Source organism: Acyrthosiphon pisum, chromosome X (assembly GCF_005508785.2).
Source record: "Acyrthosiphon pisum isolate AL4f chromosome X, pea_aphid_22Mar2018_4r6ur, whole genome shotgun sequence".
NCBI lineage: Eukaryota > Metazoa > Arthropoda > Insecta > Hemiptera > Aphididae > Acyrthosiphon > Acyrthosiphon pisum.
In genome coordinates, this window is record NC_042493.1 from 129,868,076 (window position 1) to 129,876,815 (window position 8,740).

Genomic DNA, 8,740 nt, shown 5'->3' on the forward strand with positions numbered 1-8,740 from the left:
TCTTTGTATTGGCTTTTAGAAAACAATTAAGATCGAATAAGCACTGACAGACTACGAAGATTTATATTATAACGCCAAACCTCACTTTAAAAGTGTTCTTAAAGATAACCCTCAAGATAACCATACCGTGACACCCTTATCTGAAGATGATACATCAAATGAGTCTAATTTTTCATTACACGACAGCCCTGATACCGAAAGTTCTGACAATGAAAAAAATAAAAGTGACAAAATAGAAATTGATAAAGAAAAATATTATGCTGTAATGTATGATTTAGTATTGTATATTGGTCGTATAATGTCGTATAAATAACCTATTGAATTGACAGGCTGTGGGGAATTCAAGATAAAAAGAACTGATTTCTTAAAGATAAACAATTTGTATAAGCAAATAAAAAGAAATAACAAATAATGTATTGATTAATAGGTATTTGTTTTTTTTTTTTACAGTTATTATAATATCTAGCTCACTTTATTTTATTTAAATACTATTGTCTAATGAATGGTTTATTTTTATTAATATTATTATTATTATTATGCTGTATTGTATTATTCAAAACAAGTTTATAGGTACTTAAGTTATTTTTTTTATTTTTAAGAAATATTTGTTTTTATTTCAGTTTAACTTGTTGTCAGTTGCCTTAAAAAAATATTAATAAACAGTAATGAAACAGTAGTTAACTTTTTCAATAAATATACCAGTAATTGTACAATAATTTATTATTGATATACAGTACATATTGTTGCAGAAATATTATATCATGTAGCTAAGTTAAATATTTTCAAAGATGTCAAAATATGTAAAGGGAAGTCCTGGAATTCTCTAGGAATTCATAAGGAAGTCTGGAAATTCTTGAAGAAGTCTAGGAATTCTTTAGGAAATCTAGGAAGTCTAGGAATTCTAATAGAATTCTTTAGCAAGTCTGGGAAGTCTAGGAATTCCAATGGAATTCTTTAGGAAGTCTTTGGAAGTCTTTAAAACAGGAATTCTGGTGTACAAAATATTCATTCGCGAATGACCCCCCGATAATTTGTATACAGGCTGTAACAGGAAGACCTGACAAAAAAAATAAAATATGATGCTACTTAAACGTACCTATGACAAAAATTGTAAAAATTCTATTGTTGGTAAATAATTTAAGAAATATAGGTACTCATGTCAAGAAATTTCGAAAAATACTATTTTGAAATAAGTTATTATATTCTAAATAGATTTACTCAAAAAAAAAAAATACATCTACCATAAAAAATTCTAAAAAATAAATTAGGTAGGTACTTGACTGAGATTAATGTTTTTACCGGGGTTTTTACCAACAACATTTTTCTTATAATTAGATTTACTGGGGGGGTAAACCACGAATGGAAGTAGGTGTACAAATATTAGGAAGTACGTGGAAGTACAAGGAAGTACAAGGAAATACATGGAAGTACAAGGAAGTACATGGAAGTACAAGGAAGTATATGGAAATACACGGAAGTACAAGGAAGTACATGGAAGTAGTTGGAAGTACATGGAAGTACATGGAAGTACAAGGAAGTATGTGGTCATGTGGAGGTATGTGTGGAAATATTCACGTAAACAAACCCTCATATTTTAGTTGGTGGCAATATTCCGATGATGCCAGAGAGGCACCGTTTAACGTACATTAATTACACACACACACACGCAAATTTTAGGTTTAATTATTGTTATGAAGGGAGGGGGGGAATAATACAAAAGTTGCCTCTCTAAAAAAATACAACCAAAACCACCACTGCTTTCCTAGTCATATTTTGATGATTAGCGCGTGTTGCTACATGCCCTCGCGTGCTGCTACATGCGCTCCATTGTCACACCAACAGCAGGTCTCCCCGCTGCATTAGATGGTTCACATCAAAAAAAAAAAAGTAATTGTTTAACGAAAATTCCTACTATTTTTCGGTCATTACAGTTTTTGTCCAATAAATTATAATGTATATTTAGAGTTAAATCATTTTAGTTTAAATTGTTGGCTTAAATTTGTTGGTGTCTGTAACAACGGACTTAATCTGCAGTATACATCTAGTTGGTAAGTTTTATGTTGTTACTTATTTATATTAGTATATTACTTTAGTACCTATGCATTTACTCGTATTGTATTTATTTTTGAAACTGAAAATTAAACCTAAATATATTACTTATATTACCTATATAAAAAAAATATACAAAAACAATAAAATAAAAACTATTTAGATTTATATTTTATTTTCATAAATAAAATATTACTTATTTTAATTCACAAGGCTTTATTTTAATTATAAATAATTTAAATCTCATTAATTTCAAAACAATATAATATTATAAATTATAATAAATTAAGTTAACAATTGAATTAAGAATGCAATGTTTACTATAAAGTATAAACTAATTACTGGCTTAAAATATTTTATCTCAACTTAAATTTTGTTAAAGTTTGGTAAATAATTTCAGTTCCAATGTTATAAGGTAGGTATAGGTACGTTATACTATAGAATGTAAATTAAAGGATGTAAAGAATTAGGTATCATTTATTATAAGTCAAGATTTTTTTAAATGATTTCCAAATGAAAATGTATTATACAATTATGAATATAATATTAATTATACATAATGATATAATTCATATCATATTCATAAATATTTTAATTATTTTAACAATATTGAGTTATACTCGTTCAATATAATTCATTGGCTTAATGGACACATTGTGTTAGTCACAAAATTTAAATTCTACAGTATAGCTAATAATTTAGATTTTAATTTTCTTTAAACGCAAAACGTTTCTTGTAAACCAATATTATTATATTATTTAATTTTCATAAAACCTTAAAACACTTAAAAAATCATAAAACAAGAAAAACATTGATTTAAGCTATTCAATACCTACATTAATATACATATTGTGAGGAGGTACTTATAAGTATATCCTGGGATATATCTACAAGTTTATGTATATTATCAACTATTTTCATACATGTCTATTACCCAATGGTATAATATAAAGAACTTGGTATAACAACCACACCCTAATCCATTTTTAAAAACTTTTTAAACGGGGAAAATGTAATAATGTTTAAAAGAAATCATAACATGTTTATTTAAAATATAATATATTAATGTATATATAGTTTCATTGATTTAATTTTTAATCTACAGTTAGGTTAGGTTATAGGTATATTTATTAACAATAGACCTTCATATAAATTAACCTACCTACCTATAAGTCTTGATTTGTTAAAAATGTAAATAATATCATTCATATCAATTGAATTATATTATATCATAAAATATCATATTATGAAAAAAAACTTTTGTAAATAAAAATTTGATTTTGAGTCAATATAAACAATTCTAATTTTAAAATAAATAAATATTTTGCAATGAGATTAATTAGTAACTAATTTTAAAACTCAATACCTCCATCACAACATTTTGTTTGTTTTATATAACTAGTTAAAATTAAATATCTTGTTTAGGAAGTTTAAAATTATTTTGGGATGGATATGATAATGAATGACACTTATGACAGCCAAATTTCAAAAGATGTATGCCCATTTGAAGAAGTTGAAAAATACTTGAACTCTTCACTGCCTACTAGCATTAAAAAAATATTTATTGCAAATGGATTTTCAAATCATTTTATATTATCAAAAATAAATGAAAGTGATATTGAATCAACTGAAGAATTTGCTAGGGATATATTACCAGATCTAATAGACGAAGATGAATATTCAGAATATTATGGTATATTTAAAAAAAATTTTAAAAAATTTTAAATTTTAACAGAATATAAAAAACTTTTAATGTGCATTTCGGATTTCTATAAGGAAAAGTTAGCTAAAAAAAACATTACTCAACTTGTACCAAATAAAACACCAAAAGGTAAAAAAAAGGCCATTGATACTATACAATCACTCAATGTAGATGATGTAAATGATGTACCTTCTTCAAAAAAGTGTCGATTGCAAATTTTAAATGTGGATTTACCAACAGAAAGAGTTATTGTTTTAAAAAGAATAACTGACTGGATAAATGCAAATGCAATGGATATATTTAATAATGAAGAGCTAAATGTAACGTTGCATATTGAAAATAAAATTGTTAATAATACAGACGAAGATGAATCAAGTAATGAAAATGATATTATTGCAACAGTATTATGTTTTGTATGCAAATTACCAATAAAAATATTGAAGTTAGCAAGTCCAGGACATCCAAAAAGATGGGTATTTTCAAATGTTTATAAACATGTGAAAATACACAAAGCAAAATTAACTAGAAGAGAAGAAAAGAATAAAATACAGACCATCGATAAATTTATTAGTTGTGTGCCTAAAAAAACATCAACAATTACATCATTGACCAACCAACCAGAATTAATACCAAATATTGCGAAACCATCTAGTTCAAGTGAAACTCAACAGGATTTTCATGAACACAGAGTTATTGAGGCGGATAACTCTTGTGTTTTAATTGTTCCAACGCCTAATACATTCAAAGCAGTTGTTAATACTGAAGTTGAAAATACAAAGTCTGAATCAAAATGGGCAAAAGCAAAATATCAAAGATGTGAAAGAGAAAAGCGGCGCCAAGAAAGAACTTTATTGAATGATAAATTACCACAACCACTAATCACGAATTTCTTTCCACTACTTGATAAAGTGAGTAAACTTATTGATGAGAATACAAATTTACATAACCTTTTAATTAACAGCATTGAAGATAATAAGACATTAACTTTAGACAACAAAGTACTAAATTCAAATACATTACTAAAATGTTTGTATGAATGCGCATCAAAGAATCAACAGAATACTAAAAACAATAATAGATTTGATGAGCAGCTAAAAAAGTTTTCTGTTTACTTATTTATTGTCGGAGGGAGACTACTTTATGAGACTTTACACAAAAATATGAATGATGCTTTGCCTCGTGCTTTGCCTTCAATTTCTACTTTGTTTCGTTTTCTTGATAACACTCAAAGTAGTGTAACTGAAGGTTGTTTTAGATTTGAAGAGCTAAGAGTATTCCTAATTAAAAGAAATCTGCCTCCTAAAGTATGGATTAGTGAAGATGCGACGAGGATAACAGGAAAAATAGAATATGATACTAAGTCTAATAAAGTAATCGGTTTTGTTTTGCCTCTTGAAAATGGTTGTCCACTGTACGATTCTTTTCCAGCAACTTCGGCAAAAACAATAAGAGAATACTTTCATACCGGGATTCGGGCCGATTATGCCTATGTCATAATGGCACAATCCCTAGATGACAAGGCTCCGCCATTTTGTGTTGCAATTTATGGAACAGATAATCGCTTCACAAATGAAGATGTAATGAGTCGTTGGAACTTCATGAAACTTACAGCTGCTAGTCAGGGAATTGAAATTATTGGTTTCTCATCTGATGGAGATACACGATTACTCAAAGCAATGCAATTACAAAGTGGATCTATGTGTACTAGAAAAAAAAATTTAAATGTTGAAACAGCAAATGATTGGTCTTGGTTTTCAATTGGTCATCCACCAATCGTATTCAAAGATGAAACTAATCGAGAAATATACATTCAAGATACTGTACATATTGGGACCAAACTTCGAACTCGATTTCTCAAACCTAATATTGTTCTTCCAATGGGAACCTTCTTTGCCTCTGTAGATCATCTTATGGAATTAACGAGAAGCCATACAAAAGATAAACATTTATTAACCATGACTGACCTTAAACCAGAGGACAAAATGAATTTTCAATCAGCTCAAAAAATGTGCTCTACCAAAGTTTTAGAAATCTTAAGTCAACTTCCAGGTACAAATGCAACTGTGGCATATTTAACTATTATGAACTATATTTTAGCATCTTTTTTAGATAAAGAATTAAATATTGAAGAGAGAATATATAAAATATGGTTTAGTGTTTTTTTTTTGAGAATCTGGAGAGCATGGTTAAAAAATAAAAAAGAGTACACCATTGGTAATAACTTTATTACTAATAATTGTTATAGTTGTGTTGAAATTAATGCGCATTCTTTGATACGGCTAGTAGTAAAATTTAGAGACGATACAAATCTAACTCCTGACATGTTTACAATTTGGAATTTCAGCAGTCAAACATGCGAACAATTTTTTAGAGCAACTAGATCTCTAACAACAACATTTTCAACTGTAGTAAATTTTTCTATGAAAGGTATTATTTCTAGGCTAAAACGTATCGAAACTATTAATACTATAAAAACCGAATTAAAAAATGCATCTTCAAGTATTAGTTTTGCTCGAGAAAAAAATACAAAATACATAGGTACCACCATATATTAATTTTGCTATTTATACTGAAAATAATATTGTAAGTATAATTAACAGGAGCTGTGATGATGCTAAAAATATGGCAAAAAATCTTGGAATGAGTATAGATGATGATATGATTATGATGCAAAGACCTCTAAGTACTAAAAAGTCTGTAGATGAAGCTTGTACCGAGATAGAAACTTCTGATGAAGAATCATCATGTACAAATGTAGAGTTGTGTTTGGTCCAAGCATCTATTGATCATTCAGAAGATGAATTAGAGTGTGATGCTGCTGAAGACTTAGAAAACTTATTAATACTGGAGAACTGTGGAATGGGACTTAATTTAAAAGATTTTAGTAAACAATTTATGAATGATGATGATTTGAGCATATCTAAAATACCTATTAGTTCACCATTTGTTAAAGTAATATTGGCTAATAAAACATCAATGGTAATTAAAAAAATCTTCACTTTGTTGGCTTTTGGAACAACCACGCGACCGAGTAAGTAGTGATAGGTTAAGAAGATTTATTAACACTTCAAATAATAGATTAAGTTATAGACCGGAAGACTCAAATGAACCTATTTCCTTTGAAGAAAGGGCAAAAGTAAAAAAAAAAAAGGCACACGTGAAGCCAGTATGGAAAAGTCTGCAGAGGACAGATCCTCACAATCAAGTGACCAACAATTAATTTTGAATGATGACCCTAGTTCTGAAAATATTGAAAGCAGTGATGATGAAAAAAATACAGAGATAATAAATATTAAAGTTGAACATTATTATGCTGTTATATATGACAATGGATGGTATATTGGACGAGTAATTAATATTAATGAAAACCAATACACAATAAAATTCTTAAAAGAAGAATTGGACAAATTTAAATGGCCTATCAATGATGATATTCAAATTGTACCAAGAAAATATATATTTTATGGACCTATAGAGTTGATAGGTTTCAGTCCATTTGAAATAAAAAGATCAGAGAAGCTTAAGATTATAAAAATTTACAAACAATTAAAATAAAATAAATTTAAGTATTCTACCATTATTATTATCATTATTACTAAATTTTGTTTTACTTTCTTATTCGGTGCATATTTGCTATTAAAATTGTAATTTATTTTGTTTTTTTTATTTTTAATTTTGTTTCTGTGGTTTTTATTCTAATGTTAAAATTATGTTGTGTAATATTTATTGGATTATTTATGATTTAATGAACATATTATAACAATAAATAACAAAACATCCCATAATCAATATCTATTTGATTTCACCTCTTAGATTTTTCATGAATTTTAAATTTTATATACATAATATAACATAGACTATGACTCTATGTCTACGCTTTTCAAATTTTCAATCTTTTATATCATGAACATTATTTATCTCCAAACATGTAATGTAACCATAGATCATATAAGAATATTATATTATATTATCTATGATCATGACCCACAGGTTATTCGAACAAACATTATAGTACCTATATTTTACTGATAATACACCATAGCTTACATTGGTTTACTTAAATAATTTTGTATAGAATTTTAATATGTACCTAGGTATATATAAAGATATTGTCAGAAGTACCTAGTATTAAAAAGTACACAACAAAGGAATTAAAAATAAATTCTGTGAAAGTATATTTTATTAACTGGGGTACTAACCTAGGTAGAAATATAAAAAAATTTGAAGAAATTTAAAGAACACATAATATTATATTGGTTTATATTTGGAGTTCTAAGTATATGTAAGTACTGGGAAATATATGGAAGTATTGGGAAGTATATGAAAATATTGAGAAGTATTTGGAAGTACATGGAAGTACTGGGAAGTATATGAAAATACTGGGAAGTACATGGAAGTACTGGGAAGTATATGAAAATACTGGGAAGTACAAGGAAGTACACGGAAGTACACATGGTTGGAAGTCTGGTGTACAAAATATTGATTAGTGGTTTGCCCCCCAGTTATTGTTTAGTCTTATATTATAAACTATAAAATATTTTTAGACTCAGATTACCTTTAAAATATGTAAAGTTCTCAATTCATAGATAGATACCTACTAATAATATAGATTAAATATTTAAATTTGAAAATCTGTGCTAATATGATGTTTAGAGTTCAATGATTGGGAATGTATTAAGGATAATATAAAAGTGGACATCTACATCTAAATGACTTACTGCAAATCTTGTTTAAAATTGTGTAGAAGTTAAGGAATCAATTTGCTCTTAGTAAAAAAATCGATTCATCGGTTAATCAGTCATTAAAAAAAATCGATTAATCGGTTAATCGGTCACTAAAAAATCGTTTTATCGATTAATCAGTCGTTATAAAATCGATTTTCGGTTTGATTTTTAATTTTCGATTAATCGAAATAATCGATAAAACGTAAAATTAATAATCGAGTGATAAAAAAAATATCGAACAGCCCTACTTTTACCTGCTACAAAA